We start from the raw sequence: 17,963 nt of genomic DNA on the forward strand, positions 1-17,963 counted from the left end.
GTAAATAATAGCTAAAACTCAAGAGGGTCAAATCTCTTTTTGGGCATGTATTTCATTTTAGGAGTCAGTGAACTTGGCTTCAATTCTGTCCAAAATTCTAGAAGCTGTTGTGATTATTATTAAAGGATGGCATCTAGAAAAGGCAGCAATGATTACAACGTGTTTACCAAACCCAGATTACGAATCTTTATCATGGACAACAGATTATTAAATGCATTTCTCTCCTCTTAGGATAGAAGTGAGAGACTATTGGAATCCAATGTTGATTATGCTGTTAGATATGGTCATTTTGTTGGTTTGTTTTGCCTACCTATTTTTCTTTATTATAGGGTTGGACAAAGGGAATTTCAGTGGTTTCTGTAGTGGTAATAGTGCATCTCTCCCAATTCCTTGAATGTGGTAGGTACTAAGCCACAAATATTTGTTCAGTTATATTTAATTTGAAGCCCCTTAGAAGGCTTTGTTATTAAAAGTTTTTTCCAAGTCAATGGGGTTAATTGACTTGCCTAAGATTACACAGCTAGGTAATTATTAAGTATTTGAGGTTGGATTTGAACTCAAGTCTTCCTGATTCCATGGCTGGTGCAATATCCACTGTGCAAACTAGCTGACCTCAAGATTCTTTTTTTAAAAATTAGAATCATAACCACCTTTAATGTCAATATTGTTAGCTATTTAGAATGGAGAAATATGCTGTTTTCTTATTAATAGCTCACAGAAGTATGTGAATTGTAACTCAAGGACTTGAAATAACCTGAAGTCATCTAGGCCCCATACCTTAGTAGACTCTACATTTCTGACCAGAAGTCATCCAACTTTTACTTAAAGACCTCTAATGATGAAGGACTCAGAATCTCCAGCAGCAGTCCAGTTTCTGTTTTTTTTTTGGCAGATTTTATTGAATGAAAGAATTTCAGAACTTTCTAAGTGACATATTCCTTATGTTCCCCTTCTGTAGTTCAACCTCTCTCTTCAATTTCTTTCTCTCTCCTTCCATTGAAATAATTTACCTATATTGATACACATTTTCAAATTTATTCACATACTATTATAATAAAATATTTTGGTTTGTATGTAAAATCTTTTTACATTAAGATAACATTATTATTATTATTATTATTATTATTATTATTATTATTGGAATGTTCTTTATATACCTTTCTTTTCCTATTGGGGCGAATGTCATCATTTTTGTTGTAATTGTTTTATCAAGGTGGAAACAGTCTGGTATTACAATTAAAAGTTAGTAAAATGTTATTTCCTGGATGAGAGAAGAATGCACGTAAGTTTTTCATAGTACTTCAAAATTTTATCTGAAGATAATGAGAGTAAAAATATAGTATAGCAAATGGTGGGTCAGTTGGTTTTCTGGAAAACATTAATATTCTGTTAGAGTTCATTCTTTTTCTATTTTTAATACATTAAAAACTCAGCCTTCACAAAACGGTAGGCAGATAAGATGAAAAGAGAGGCAGCTTTACCCTTTGTTAAACTTGAGAATACAAAAAAGATTAATTTTAATTCCATTTTGACACATTCTTTCCTTGTTAAATTGTGGAAAATTTAAGTTACAGAGGAAATAAATGAATGGAAATATTCTATTCTATAACCTAGGCCTTCATTTTCCAAATGGATTACACAGAGATCAATGTAGAACTCCAAAATCAAATAACAAATTTATATCTCTGACAACCTAACTCAAAAGTGGAAGAAAAAAGGCATCAATTAAAAATGATAGTAAACAATAAATCATGTTTCAGTACAGATAATTAGTAATACACAGTATAATTTAAAATCAAGTGCTCTAGACTGCTGATGCTGATCTCTTAATATCTGACAAATTATAAATGCTACCCAAAAGAGGATGGTTGAGTCAGCTGTGGCACAGAATATGGATTGATGTCTCTCTTTTTATTATCTCAGCTTGAAATAGATTTCAGAATCTTCTACTAAGATTGTAGGGAATGGAAAACTTTAATTCCAGAATCATTTCTCTAGATTGTGAACAGATTTGTATTTTTGTTGTGTCTTTATAAGGTCACAAGTAGAGCATTCACACATTTCCCAGAACTGTGGGAGATTCACTGTGAAATTTTCCTCCAGTCAAAGCAAATGAGGTATAAGTTATTGCTTTTGTCTAGCTCCTTAAGTTATTCAGCTCACTGGCAGAATTGTAATCATTCACATCCAAGAAAAAGTCCCCTAGGATAAAATTCTCATTATTTTCCTTAGGTGGACCTAGCACAGCAGGTACTAGATCAGTTAGAAAAGCATTGTAGAGTTTGATGTAATCTTTGTGAATTGAGTTCTCAAATGAAAGGTAAAACGTACAAGTAGATATGGTGGGAAGCAAACTTTTATCATTCACATATATGTGAAATATTTGTCTGTAGATATGTTTCAATGCTTTTATTCAGTTTACTATAATACTTGACTTTTTTTCATGCTCAGAATTTTATTGAAAACCCAGAACACGGGGCAGCTAGGTGGCGTAGTGGATAAAGCACTAGCCTGCAGTCAGGAGTACCTGGGTTCAAATCTGGTCTCAGACACTTAATAATTACCTAGCTGTGTGGCCTTGGGCAAGTCACTTAACCCCGTTTGCCTTGCAAAAAAAAACCTAAAAAAAAAAAAGAAAACCCAGAACACTATCTTCCTCTTGCTTGGCATGTTTATCAAAAATATGTGCATACTATGCTAACCTGTTTGCCACTGAGGGGAGGGGTGTGGGAAGGGAGGGTGGAAGGAAATTTTATAACTTAAAAATACACATGTACATATGGATGAACAAAATAAAATAAACAAATACATAAATAAGATTGTGCTTACTGTGATGAAACTATAAGGGGACTTGTAAAATTTGAGTCACGGTGATTTCAGAGGTAGATTGAGATGATATTCAATATCAGCCCACTGGAGTGTATGAGTAGGTGATTCCAGTTCATCTAAATCCACTTCTGGAATGGTGGCCTTGCTTGGAGTAAATTAGTGAGATTTCAACTGAAGTTTTGATGATGAATCAGGATGAAATGGCATGGGATTTATGGTAAAAGTCTCAATTGGTAGTAAGATGACACCTATGGATGTTAAATATTGCTAGATAGAATGAAAGATAAAATATCTGCCCCCAGAAGGCTTACTCAAATTAGTATAATGATTTCATTAAAATCATCAGTTTGTGCTGGAAGATATTCATTTTCAGAACAGAACCTTTTGTTTCTATGGGGCCAAAGATACAACTGATGGTGGGCTTGATGTAAATGAGCAGGCACACCATGAAACAACCCAGAGTAATGCAGATGATCACAAATGGGCCAAAAATTTCTTTGAAAGTCAATGTCATAATTTTTTATTATATAAAGTTTACTTCAGAAATACCATAAGACTACCCTGTGACAATAGTTCTCCTTTCCAATTTACCCATTATAGGATGGAGATAATTAAAAGCAGCCAAGAATTAACCCTTTTTTAGTCTTTTTACACCATATTCCTCCCTACATACTCTGAGATCCACCAGCCTTGTTTTTTCTAAAGCTTCACAAGATTTTTTTTGTAAGAAAACATTTGGAAATATTCATTTTAGGTTCTTTAGTTTAATATAATTTACTTCTTGTAAAATAGAATCATTTGTTAGTTTTCTTTTAGATGATAGGTTTATAAGGGGGAAGGGAGCTGGAACCAGTTTATTGGTTAATCCAGTGAAGAGATTTTATCCTCCTAGGTTTCTGAACAGGGTCTTAAGCCAAGAGAAGAATGATATCTTCACAAAATTACCAGAATCCTTCATGCCAGTTATTCCTGACCCAAAACTTAGAGTACTTTACTTTAAAACAAAACCTGTACAAATATTACATTTTATTTTTGCACATGTCAATTATTTGTAGATTAATCATAATATAGAATGATTCCTGCCATGAAACTCCACAGCAGCTTGGGGACAAATTCATCCTTTGACTTTAGAGATTTGTTATTTGGTGGATGACATCAAACAAGAAAAAACAGACTTATGACTAAACTTAAGCAAAATTGTGAAGCAAGATGCATTGTCTTCTAGTGAATGTAACCTTCCTTTGGTATCTTTAGATTGCTAAATATAACAATGATTCAACTTAGAGCAATGATATGAACTGTTTTCATGTTGGAAGGGACATTAGAGTCAAGAGTGGGTGTAATGTGCTAGAGTCAGCTCCAGCCACCTCTCAAAGTTTTAGTATGAGAACTTGCACCTCAGAAATCATCAGTTACCCAAAACAAGATGATTTGTGGTTTTCTTGGGTGTGTAGACTTGAGAAAGTGATAGGAAAAATATTAATAATGCTGATTAAACAGAGGTGTGTCAAGCAAGTTTTTTTCTTGAGAAGTTGGTTAAGCATTCACTAACATCCTCCTGGTCCAACCTCCTCATTAGATAGATGAAGAAACTGAAGTTCTTAGGGGAGAAATGAGAGTTCAAAGTCCTACAACTAATAAAAGGAAGAAGTGGAATCTGATTGCAAGCCTATTATACTTTTGATACCCTTTCTGCTTCATCTTACTATCCTTATATAAGAATAAGGATCAGAAAAAGTTTGTTGTTTTTCAATCATGTCCAACTTTTTGTGACCCTTTTTAGGGTTTTCTTGGCAAAAATTGAAGCATTTTGCCATTTCCTTCTTCAGCTCATTTTACATATGAGAAATTGAAGCAAGCAAGATTAAATGACTTACCCAGGGTCATACAGCTAGTAAGGGTCTAAGATCAAATTTGAATTCAAGAAGATGAGTTTAGACCTGGTTCTCTATCCACTATATCATCTAGCCACCACCATGATAGGTACTATTTAAAAGTTTATTCCTTTTCTTTTTGTCTTCTTCCTTGCTATAGTGACGACAGAATGTCTGTGTATGTGTGTGTGTGTGTGTGTGTGTGTGTGTGTGTATACATATATACATATGCACATATGCAGGATATATACAAGTCAAATACAAAACCACTTTGGAGGAAAAGGCACTAGGAAGTAGAAAGAATGGTACAGTATCAAATGGGACCAGAAAAGGCATCCTGTAGAAGGTAAGATTCGAACTGAGTCTTAAAGGAAGTCAGGGAGGCAAAGAGGCAAGGTGATGAAGCAGAGCATTCAAAGTATGAGTAAGACAGGGTAAGACAGGGGATTGGGGAATGGAAAGTCATATGTGTGAAATAGCAAGGAGACCAGTGGATTATAGAGTAAATGCAGAGGAGGAAAGTGTGGGAAGCCTGGACAGGTAGGAAGAGACCAGACTGTGAAGGGCTTTACAATTTTAATCAAAGAATTTTATATTTGATTCTAGAGGCAATAGAGAACAATGGGAGTTTATTGAAAATTACTTTAGCAGCTGAGTAGAGGCTAGATTGGAATGAGAAAAGACTTGAAGTGGGAAGTGCGAAGACTATTGCAATAGACTGGGTGTGAGGTAATAAGGGCTAGCCCTATGGTGATTCGAGACACCTATGGAATTAGAGACACATAGGGTAGACATTATAAAAATTTTAATACTTTATTTTAAATATATAAATCTGAAATATATAAAATATGTGATATGAAAATTTAGCTGTATAAGATAAAACAAATATTTTAATGTTTTATTTTTACCCAGTTACATGCAAAAACAATTTAAACATTTTTTCTCAAATTTTGAGTTCCAAACTCTCTTCCTGCCTCCTTTCCCTCCCGACTCTCAAATTGAGAAGGCAAATATTTGACATAGGTTACATTATATGTAGTCATTAAAAAGCACATTTCCATTTAAATCATCCTGTGAAAGAAAATATAAACAAAAAAACCCCAAGAAAAATAAGAAATTAAAGAAAAAGAATGAGAGACAACAATTCTTGTCAATAGTCTGGATGTGGGGTTAGTGAGGAGCCAAGGATCACCCAAACCACAGAGAAAGAGTCAGAGAGAGACACACCCACACACATACATACACAAATGAATTGGTAAAAAAAAAACCTGGAGGAATTCAGGAGAAGGATGTGATCAGTAGGATCAAAGTGGAATAGGCAATAAGGATGAGAATTGGGGAAAGGCTTTTAAATTTGGCAATTAATGGATTATTAATATCTTTGGAAAGGGTAGCTTCAATTGAATGATTAGGTTGGAAGTTAAATTCATTTATTCATTCATTCAGGAAATTGTGACCTGGACATTGAGTTACCTGTTCAAGAATGCCTAGGTAGTAAATAACAAAGCAAGGAATGGAATTCAGATTGTTTAGTTCCATTTCCAATTTTCTTTTCACTTTATCTGTTCTTCCTTTATTTCTCAAAGGTTAGTTGGATGCAGCTTCTAGGACCTCTGAACTGATTGTTAAAATTTCAACATGAACATGGTTACCTTGGAAATCAGCAAATACTACAAATCAGGGCTTGATTAATTGTTTTGTTGATTGTTTAAACTTAAGAAAATTATTAAACAAATATTAATAATAGAGATTGAACTCAAAAGAATGTCACGGGTAAATTTTTTTTTGGGGGGGAGAGCTGGTTGTTGAACATTTGCTAGCATACCCCTGCCCATTCCCCTCCTCAGATTAAGTGATTAAAAGAGTAAACCTCTTTAAAGTCAGTCTTCTGGAAAATGAAGGAAATAGGCAGAAATTATTTATAGGGCCAATATAATAGAGACCTAGTGTTAACTTTCTTGCAATCACTTTTACTTTATTGTGAAATTCCTTCCCCTTTGGAGCATGGATATTTTTCAGGAGAATCTTTAGTAGTGTTAATAGCAGATGACATTTATAGAATGATTAGAGGTTTTCAAAACCCAAACAGATATTATTTCATTTGATTAAGCAGCTTATCTCCTGTTTATAAGATAGGATGGACCATTCTTTGGGTGTGTTCCTGAGCTGCTGTTTGAGAAAGCTAAAGAAATTCTTGATTTGTTGGCACCAGATAACATTTGATGAGTTAAGACTTAAAAATTACAGCTTGGAGGAGTTGGTGATTTTAATAGGAATAGAGACTAGACCTCTGATTTCATTAGCATAGGGAATACCTATAGCTTTAATATTCTTCCTTAATATATATGGGAGACTGGTTAGCATACATTGATGAAGGAGATGATTTATGCAGCCATGTTACCTGATATTTGTACTCTTAGATTTCACACTTTGTTCTAAACTTGAACCCTGTAAATAAACATATTAATGTTCGGAACCATCTAACTGGATGACAATTGGATAATCATTACAGAGAAGAATAATAATATTATTTCATGCTGAACTAAATTTATTAGAAATAAATGATAAATGATCCATTTTCTTCAGAAAAATGCAGTTTAATGCTTCCTTATTACATTGTCATAGGCAATTGGATATTGGAAAATGAATATCAAAATAGGGAATACTGAAAAAAAAAACCCTCAGTGAAGTTGGTTAAGATTCATTTTTATTTGCTACCATTTCCTATATCTAATGTTTCTTTTCTAGTTCAAACCTACTGAAAAGGTCAGATAGAGACAATAGCTTTCTCTACACACATAGTAAAGTGGTTCAAACATTAAAAATTGAGTTAAAATATGCCTGCTCGATTAATTATTCAATGAAAATGACCCCAATGGGCTAGATATTTTCCTTAAACTTTAATCATACAAACTTGATAGAATACAGATTTCTTGGTGCCATGTGGACAGGACTGGGTTTTGATAAATATGGGTCAGGCCCCTAAAATGGAATTTGGTTTAGGCTAGTGGGGTCTGGCAATCACTGAAATAAAAAAATGTATTTTGTTTTTTGCAAGGCAATAGGGTTAAGTGACTTGCCCAAGGTCACACATCAGGGTAATTATTCAGTGTTTGAGGCCAAATTTGAACTCAAGTCCTCCTGACTCCAGGGCTGGTACTCTATCTACTGCACCACCTAGCTGCCTCAAATATTGAAGTTCTAAAAAAAAGAAACCATAATTAGTGAGGCAGTCAATATGAGGAGTGGTGAGTTCTGGGAGACATACAACCAGAAGCTGGAGCTGAAGCCAGAATTTGGAGTGCCAGACCGTGATGGAGGCAAGGTAGAGAGTTACAATAGGCATCCTGTGCTTGGAATCCAGAGATCCAGACTGCATAGGTCCGAGCTCAGGAGAAGTGTGGACTAAATGGTAAAATGGACTGAGTCCAGGACTAGGAGCCAGGAGGTATGGATTCCATTCCCAGTTTCTGTCACTAACTAGCTGTTAGCACAACTAACACATCTTGGTGTGGTGGAAAGAATGTTGGCATGATAGTTGAAAGACTTGGTCTGAATGTCAGCTCTGTTGCTTACTACCTAGAGAAACTTGGAAAAGTGACTTTTCATTCTTTTCAGGCCTCAGCTTCCTCATCTATAAAAGAATCAAGTTGAGTGAGATAGGCTCTATGATCCCTTTCAGTTCTTGATTTATGATTCTAGGATAGTAATTTTGGTGCTGTTCAGTAGTTTCAGACTCTGCATGACCCAATTTAGGGTTTTCTTAGCAAAGTTGCTGGAGTGATTTACCAATTCTTTTTCCAGCTCATTTTACAGATGAGGAAACTAAGGCAAACAGGGTTAAGTGATTTGCCCATGGTCATAGAGTAGTGAGGGCCCGAGGACATGTTTGAACTCAGAAAGATGACTTTCCTGACTCTAGGCTTGACGCTCTGTTTGCTATATCACCCAACTGCCCAAGGATAGTTATGATCACTCTAAATCTATGATCCTGTTACAATATCTGAAATATTGAAATATTGAAACACTTTCTTCATTATACAGTGAGTAATGCCCCTAATTTTATAGAGGAGGAAACTGAGGCTCAGAAAGATGATATGAGCTGCTCAAGGCATGCAACTCAAAATAAAATGACCTAATTCCAAGACCATTATTTTATGATACTGATGTACTACTTCTTGGACTCTCTTGACACTTTGGGTTGCTGTTCTGTCTTCTGTAAAATGAAGGGGTTGGATAAGAGGAAAGGCAAACATTTCTACTATTGGGAAACCCGGTGAAAAGGTGAAGGGGACTAAAAGTCTTTTAAGATTGCTCAAGTGGAGACCAGCAAGAGATTTTGATTTCTCAGGGTATATGATTATTCTGGATTCCTACTTTTAGTCCCAAGACCCTGGTCATGTGGCCTGATGGTGCAAATCACACCTTACTAAGAGTTGGAGACCTTCCAGAAGGAGAGGGAAAGCCACACCAGGGACAAAGAGTGATTTTCTCCTCTGATCAGGATTGAAAAAAATATGTTTAGTGACTGGAATTGGGTGGGATTGATCAGTTAAAATCTTGGAATCATTCCAGGATCTTGGTGAATTATCTTGGACCCAACTCAGCATTGTGGTCACATATACCTAAACTGAGGAAAAGCAGGCCAGGATGAACTGTCTTGGCAGAAGTTCAACCTTGGGAACTGGTGCAGAGGATCATTCTCATCCTGCTCCTTCCACTTTTTGGTCAACAGGGAACTGACCTTTGACAACCAGGGTTTCAGCATCTGGAACAATCTTTTCCTCATGATACCCTGGACCTTTCAATTTGGCATTGAGCGATTTGTTTGCTTTTCTGAGGCCAAGGAAGAAAACCTTTTCTTATACCTGCCTAGGTGAATCACTGCAGATCTCTTAGGGGAAGGGGATGATGTTTACTTAATACAAGGTTGGGCAAAGGCTAAGAAAACAAACAAGGAAGGGGAAGAAGAAAATAATGAAGTGTTCACATTTTAGATTAGTAATTTGGTTAGTAGTTTACACCCTTTAAATTCTATCCTCAATGTTTCCATGGTTATCATTCTTTTTTTTTTTTTGTCCACACCTGTGACTTAACTAGTGTAAGCAACTCTCACTAAGAAAACTCCCTCTACTAATGTGGATCAGCCCCTACTCGGCAATTTGTAGTCATAGGGAATTAAGAGCATGAAGGTTGAGTGACTTGTCTAGTATTTCATAGCTAGTCTGTGTCCAAGACTCCCTAATTTCTAGGCTAGTTCTCTATCTACTCTATGATGCTACCTGTTTTTCATTATTTTTTCATCTTTTGTTGTTTTTGTTGTTTAGTTGTTTTCAGTTGTATTTGACTATGCTTGATTCCATTTGGCATTTTATTAGCAAAGATATTGGAGTATGTCATTCCCTTCTCCAGCTCATTTTACAGACAGGGAAAATGAGCCAAACAGGATTAAGTGATTTGTTCAGGGTCACACAGTCAGTAAATGTCTGAAGTCGAATTTGGATTCAGAACTTTCTGATTCCAGCTTGGGCGCTCTATATACTGTATCACCTAGCTGCCTATTTCATCTTTTACTACCTTTTAAAAACTGCTTCATAGGGTTATGATATTTCCCCCTAATTTTCAAAATTGATCCTTTGGGAGATTATAAATTCTTCTTCTGTCCATATTCATAGGGTATTATATTTGAAATTCAGTCAAATGCATTTCTTTCAAATTTTTTTTATATAAGTTTATGAAATAATTTATTCTTATTTAAAAAAAATTTGTTTTTTAATCTTTTGTTTTTGCATCATCTTCATTTTAAAAAATACATACCCCCATTCCCTATACTTTACCTGGTAAGACATCACTTGTAAAGAAAAAATAAAGAGAAAGACAAAACTGTTCATTAAAAGTAGCTAACACAATTATGTCTGAATAGTATATATCACGCTTGTCCAACCTTACTTTTAAAAGTTTTTATTGAAACAGTAGACAGTATATTTTATTTGCCATTTTAGGAAGAGCTCTGTGGTAGCTGGGCTTTATTAAAGCATGTAATAAACCCACAGGAAGCTGCATAAAATCTCACTGCTGGCCACATGGGTCCATGGGCTGTATTTTGGACAGGCCTGGTATAGTTAACATTTTATAGCCAGTTTCCCCATCTGGATAGAGAACTGAAGAATGCATATATTTTGAACTGTTCTCTGGGGTTAACTTGATCATTCTAGTTAAAAAGCATCCATTTTCATTGTTTTGTTTTTTTTATTGTTTTTTCCTTTTACATTGTGTATATTATTTTTCTTGTTCTATATACTGTACTCAGCATCTATTCATAAGTGTCCATGCTTGCTTTCATATTCATTGTTTCTTGAGGCACGGTAATATTCCATTGCATCCATACACCACAATTTCTTTAGACATTTGCTAAATAATTGAATCCACATTTTTCCAGTTTTTTGTTAATATATACACAGTTGTATGGGTATTTTGATGAATACAGCACCTTTCTGTTTTTGAATTCCATGGAATATGTGTCTAGCAAAAGGATTTCTGATTCAGAAGATATAGATATTTTAGTCATATTTTCATAAGAAACTATTTATATTGGTTAAACAAATGGAAAAGTAGGTCAGTGGAACAGACTAGATAAGAAAGAATTAGAAACAATGGAACACAGTAATCCCCTTCTCAATAAATATTAGGGTTTATTATCTACTATTTATTTATATCTGAGATATAAATTATTTGGGGAAAATTCTTTATAAAGAACTATTGGGAAAACTGAAAATAATTTGGCAGAGATTAAGTTTAGACTAATATTTCATATGGTATGACACAACAAATGCAAAATATATACATGACCTTAATGTAAAAGGTCACATAATGAAAAAAAAAGGCATCTTTCACAACTATGGCTCCAGGGAGAATTCTTAACCAAACAAAGGATATCAAAGATGACAAAAGATAAAGCAGAGAATATTAACTACATGAATGTAAAAAAAAAGAACTTTGGAATGAATAGAAGCAACATAGTTATAAGAAGGAAAACATTTTGAAAAATTTTTTCCATCAAATATTTCAGATAAAGATTTGATAACCAAGATAAATAGAGAATTGACACAAAAATTTAGGTCTAAAAACCAAGTCTGATGGATTAATGGATAAAAGATAAAAGGAATTTGGGATAAGATGATGGGTCTGATTGATTAAAAAAATATATATATATATATATATATAATATATATTTATGGAAGCCAAGAAAATAAAATAAAATATTATATATAATATATACATAATATGTATTTATTTGCACATGTACACATATGCTCATAAATCTAAGTGGTACAGCATATAGAGAACTGTAGGAAGACATGAGTTCAAATCTAGTTTATAACACTTTTTATTTGTGTAATCCTGCACAAATAACTTAATCTTTTAATAGCAGCTACCTTCTAGGATTGTTGTAAGAATAAAATAATATTCCCAATAAATCTTGTAGTTTTTTTTACTTTTCCAAACTAATGAAAGTCATGATCAAATGATCATATTTCTCAATGAAAAGAAATTCTGTTAATGAAATTCTCCCCCCCCCATGGGATTAAAAAAATGGACTGTCACCAAGGACAGCTCCTGGCTGCTCCATGCTTTCTGTTCATACCTAGCCCCCCTCTTGGGAAGGACCAGAAAATAGGAATAGGTGTCTTTACTATTTTTCAGAAATGAACCCTTTAATAGATGGTTAAATTGCAGACACTGGTCAGTGTATACATAAAGGTCCAGCATTCTGCCACCTAACTGCCAGGGCTTTAAAAGAAGGTTTTAAAATTTGCTAAGCACTTTTCATATCTTATTTATTTCAAAGCTCATATATTGCTAGTTAGGTTTTACAGATGATGAAACTTAGGTCAGAAAAGTCATGACCTGTCTATAGTCACAGACCTAGTAATTTATTCAAGGCAGGATTTGACCCATGTCCACCGAATTTAGCTCTGATGTAGTAATAACATTATTGTGAAATTGTACCAATCTAGGCCACATAATGTGGGATTTGCCTTCACTCAGCCATAGAGTGCTGCTTATGTAAAGGGAGAGTTGTAACCAAATAATAAGTAGAGAATTAGGCAATAATCTAAGTCATTTAATGGAAAAGCCAGTCAGGATGTGAAAAGCAAGGTAATTGTTTCTTGTTCTTAGGCTTGAATGTAGAGATTGATCAGTCTTCAGTGACCAAATGCAGTGCAATTACTCACACTGCTTTTCTTGTACTTTGGATCTGGAATGGGGAAAGAACATTGACTCATTTCTAGAATACTGGGTTTTCTAACCCTCTGAGCCATTGTAATTAAATTATTTCAGACAGAAAGGGGGCCAACTTCCACAGTCTGTACTTTTCTATATCTATTATATTTGATATCTGATATGTTTTTAGTCTTCTCTAATATAGCTCAATATCCCAGAGCTTTAAAGTCCCTTTATAGATTCAATTGTCACTTTCTCTACTCTGATGTCCTGCTCTTGCTGGGATGATTTCTCCAGATTCTCTCCTGGCCCAAGATGGGATATACAAGTCTTTATCTTTTAAATGTGTTCTCCAGAAAAAGACTTGACTCCTCCCTCCCCCTCCCCAAAGAATTTTATTGGTAAGAAAAAGAAATGAAAATGGCGAGTAAGAGAGAAATGAAAACTTGAAGAGTTACAGAAGATGGAAAGCTTATCCCAAGTTATTCCTAGTCTAGCTGTAACTGGCAAGTTTATCTTTTTTGGGACTAACTACTTCTGTCATCTCTCATCTTTTCTCCCCTTGTGTCATACCATCATGAGAAGGTTGAACAAAATGGCTCCTGAGGTGCTATTTAGCTCTTGAGCTGTGACCCATGATGATGATGAAATATGACTTACCTCTTCTTAAGGCTTTTTGCTCCCAAATATTCCTGACTTCCTTAATTTAAATTCAACAAACATTTAGTTAGCCCTGGCATATACAAGGAACTTTGCTTGGCACTGGCAACACAAAGGCAAAATCAAAAACAGAATGTCTTCTCAAAGAGCTCTCCTTCAACCAGGAGTTGGGTTATGAGGAATACAAAATGTATACAAATAAGTATGATACAAGGCAAACTGAGGAGGAAAAGAGAATTCAAAATAGCAGAAAGCAAGGAAGATGTTAGTGACAAAATCTTGTCATTTTTACCTTTATACAAGCACCCACTCCCTTCTCTCTGTTACACAGCCAACATCCTGGTTCAAGCCCTCACTGCTTATGCCTTGGGCTATTGCAGTAACTTCTCAGTTGGTCGACTTGTCTCATCTCTGCCCTTGCCAATCCAATTTTCACTCACTTGCCAAAGTAATTTTCCTAAAGCACAAGTCTGACCATGTCACTCCTACTCTCAGTAAACTAGTGACTTTCTATTACCCCTAGGCTAGACATAAACTCCTCTCTTTGAGATTTTGAGCCTATTACAACCTGAGCCTTATCTAGCTTTCTATCTTTATTGCATACTATTCCTCTCTTGCCCTTTACATTCTTGCCAAACTGACCCCAATTTTTATTGTTTTTTCATATATAGCACATGTCCTAATTCTATACTTTTGCATATGTTCCCCATGACAAAAACATGCTCCTTCTTTGCCTTTGCCTCTTGGAATTCCTAGGTTTTTTCAAAACTCAATTCAAGTGCCAACATGAAAAACCTATGTGGCTCCACCATGCTTCCCAACTGTGAGTGTCTTCCTCTCAATGATCTTGTGTTTATTTAATACATAATTATGAATGCTGTCTTCATAGAATACTGCCTCCTTGAGAGAAGGAATTGTTTCTATTTTGTCTAATGCACTCTCAGTCTCCAGCAAGATGTGTGGCATGGGCTTGCTATATATTAGTCCTTTGGAGATATTTTACAGTCCTGCTGAACTGGTTGCATTGCTGTTTCTCATATGGGATACTCTACTCCTGTTTCTGTGCTTGTTGAGTGGAGTCTTGAGGGAAATTTTAAAAGGAAAACAAAGTGTTCTGAGAGTCAATATCTTATGGGTCTGAAGGACAGCCTATGCAGAGACAAGACAAGAAATGCAATCACAGTCATAAAATACCTGAGGAATTCATAAAAAAGGAGCAGAAGGAAGGAAATGTGGATAGATGGTTTATGAAGAGCTTTAAATACTAGTCTGAAAGTTCATTTTTTAATCCTACCAATACAAGAGAGTCACCAAAAATTTTTGTACAACAGAGTGACATGGACAGACTTTAGGTCTTTGAAGATTATTTTTGTAACTGTTAGGAAGATGAAGTAAAGAGAGTCAGAGACTAGATAAAGTTATCCTCTCAGGGGGCTATTAGAGTAACCTAGGTTAAAAGAGTGAGGACCTAAACTTCTATAAGTGGAGACTGCAAGTTATTATTTAGTAGGGACTGGTCATACATGACTCCATTGTAAGTGACTGGATAGATGATATTGTCAACAGAAACAGGAATGTCAGGAAGATGGGGCAAGTTTAGAAAGAAAATCAGTTCAGTTATGAAATGAATTTGTTTTGCAGTGCCTATGGAACATAGATATTGAAGAATTAAAGTTTAGAAAAGAGGTTTTTGTGGTATATATGTATTATATATACATATATATATATTATATATATATATGTAGAGAGAGAGAGAGAGAGACAGAGTCAAGAATCTTCTATACAGATTATATTTGGATTTATGAAAGATTAAAAGATCACTATGGGTGAGAGGGAAGAGGAAGACAAGAGGACTTCATTTGTTTTAGATTTTTGCAAGGCAAATGGGGTTAAGTGGCTTGCCCAAGGCCACACAGCTAGGTAATTATTGAATGTCTGAGACCGGATTTGAACCCAGGTACTCCTGACTCCAAGGCCGGTGCTTTATCCACTACACCACCTAGCCACCTGACAAGAGGACTTCAAACAGAGGTCTGAAAACATCCATGGTCAGGGAGTGGGAGATGGATGATGATATAGTAAATGAGACTGAGAAAGAGCAGTCTATTAGATAAAAGGAGAACCAAGAAAAGTCAGAGGAGGGCATAGTATCCAAGAAGAGGGAATGGACAACAGTTTCAAAAGCTAGATCAGTTAGAAATAAGCCTGAGAGAAAGCTATCGCATATGATGGTTAAATGATCACTGAGTAGTGGAGTCAGAAGCCAGATTGCATGGAGTTGGAAAGTCAGTGGGCAATTCTTTTTAGCAGTTTTGCAGGCAAAGAGAGGAGAGATACAAGCAATAGCTTGGGTGGGTGGCAGACAAGTGAAGGTATTATTGTTTGCATGTTTGTTTTTTGGAATGAAATAGACCTGAGCAAGTTTGTTGTCATAGGATAATATGACTATAGATTTATAGCTTTAAGGGACCATAGAGGCCATGCAATATTATCTCTATATTTTACAGAGTAAGAACATGAGTCTCAAAAAGGTGAAGTAACTTGGTAAATTCATTCAACAGACCAGACAGAAAGAGGATTTGAACCCAGGTCTTATGACTTCAAATTCAGCAAATACTACCTTATGGAAAAAGATAAAAGATGAAGGTAGGGATTAAAATGATACATAGAGCAAACTCCTAGAGAAGATAGACTAAGAAATGAGTTTGAAACCTTGGTGTTATCTTTAACTCATCCTCCTCCTTAATCTCTCTTATATGTAGATTATCTGTAGATTCAACCACAATATATCCACTCTCTTGAATTTTTTTTAACTTCTCCATTATGGCCTAGGAACCTCCTTATTAGGAAACACATCACCCTTCAAAATTCATCAGAATTATTATTCACTTTTCATCTATACCTTCTGTTCCTCTGATAGGAGAGTAAAACCCTGATTTCCAAAACTTCCATTTAAGGAGAGGGCCCAGGTCAGTCATCTCTTCATTTCCTATGCATTTGCACTCTTGGACTTCCTTGAACTTCACCATGTCCTGGCAGCAAGTGTTCCTCCCTGATCCCCAGTACTATTCTACTTCCTTTTGGGCGTTGTCTTCCCCTTTTAGTTTTTAAGCTTCTTGAAGGTAGGGACTACATCTTTTTTATATTTTCAAGATCATCTCTCTATTCACATGACCATATCCTTATTTCTTACCTGGATAATCACAGTTGCTTGCTAATTGCTCTCCCTGCCTCCATTCTCTTCTCTTTCCAGTCTTTATTCAGTTGCTGAACTGATATTCAAAAAGCACAGCTCTGATTATGAAACTTTCCTGATCAAAGATTTCTTGTGGCTCTCTATTGTCTTTAGGTAACAATAATATAATAATAAAAACTTTCCGTTTGGCTTTTAAAGCCATTCACCAACTAATGCTTTCCATCATCAGGTTTATTGCCTGGAATATACTGCCCCCTCATCTCTACATTATAGCAGGATATTTTCATCTTTCTCCAATATTATTTCAGATGACAGCTCCTTCATCCTCATCTCCCATTTGTCAGTAGCCTCCTCTATTTTGTATTTGGGGGCAGTTGGGTGAACAGTGTGGATAGAGAATCAGACCTGGAGTCAGGAAGACTGATCTTCCTGAGTTCAAATTCAGACATTTACTAGATATATGATCGTGGGCAAGGCATTTGCCTTAGTTTCCTCCTCTATGAAATGTGCTGGTGAAGGAAATGAAAAACCACTCCAGTATCTTTGCCACAAAAGCTCCAAATGAGATCACAAAGAGTCATACATGACTGAACAGCAACTGAACAACAACATTATTTTGTATTTCTATTTCCTATGCACCTTTTACCCAATTGGAGCATAAGCTCTTTGGGAACATGGGTGATTTATTTTTGTTTATTTCTAGAACTTGGCATTTAATTCATACTTGAATTAAATTGAAAAGAACTGGATGAGATAGATAACTGAAATAGATGGTTGGTCTGGTTCTATCTAGGGATTGTGGAAAATGGAGAATGTTGATTATTTTGTCTCATCTTCTATTTTTCTTGCCCTTGTTCCCTATACTACCACCCTCTGAGCCTCTGCCCAACACCCTTTTCTTCGAGTAATATCAGAGGCTTTCTCTTTTTTGCCTGTATATAAACTGGAATGCTATCTAAAACAGCCCTGACAAGTGGTCTTCTAACCCCTACTTGAAGACCTTTGGTGAGGTGAAACTGATTCTCTCCTGTGATGGCCCTTCTATTCTGGACAACAGCTATTAAGTTTTTCCTTATACTACATCTCTAAACTTTCACCTAGTGATGCTGATTCTATTTTTTTTGTTGCCAAATTTAACATGTAATATCATTTTCACAATTCACCTTCCCTTTATTATC

The 17,963-nt window shown here is 35.4% G+C and overlaps 1 pseudogene; it reads right to left on the bottom strand.

Moving 5' to 3' along the window:
* Positions 1 to 1,974: 1,974 nt before the first annotated feature.
* Positions 1,975 to 16,618, bottom strand: LOC141499042 (4-galactosyl-N-acetylglucosaminide 3-alpha-L-fucosyltransferase 9-like; annotated as a pseudogene).
* Between the last annotated feature and the right edge of the window lie 1,345 nt (positions 16,619 to 17,963).

This window comes from Macrotis lagotis, chromosome X (assembly GCF_037893015.1).
Source record: "Macrotis lagotis isolate mMagLag1 chromosome X, bilby.v1.9.chrom.fasta, whole genome shotgun sequence".
Taxonomy (NCBI): Eukaryota; Metazoa; Chordata; class Mammalia; order Peramelemorphia; family Peramelidae; genus Macrotis; species Macrotis lagotis.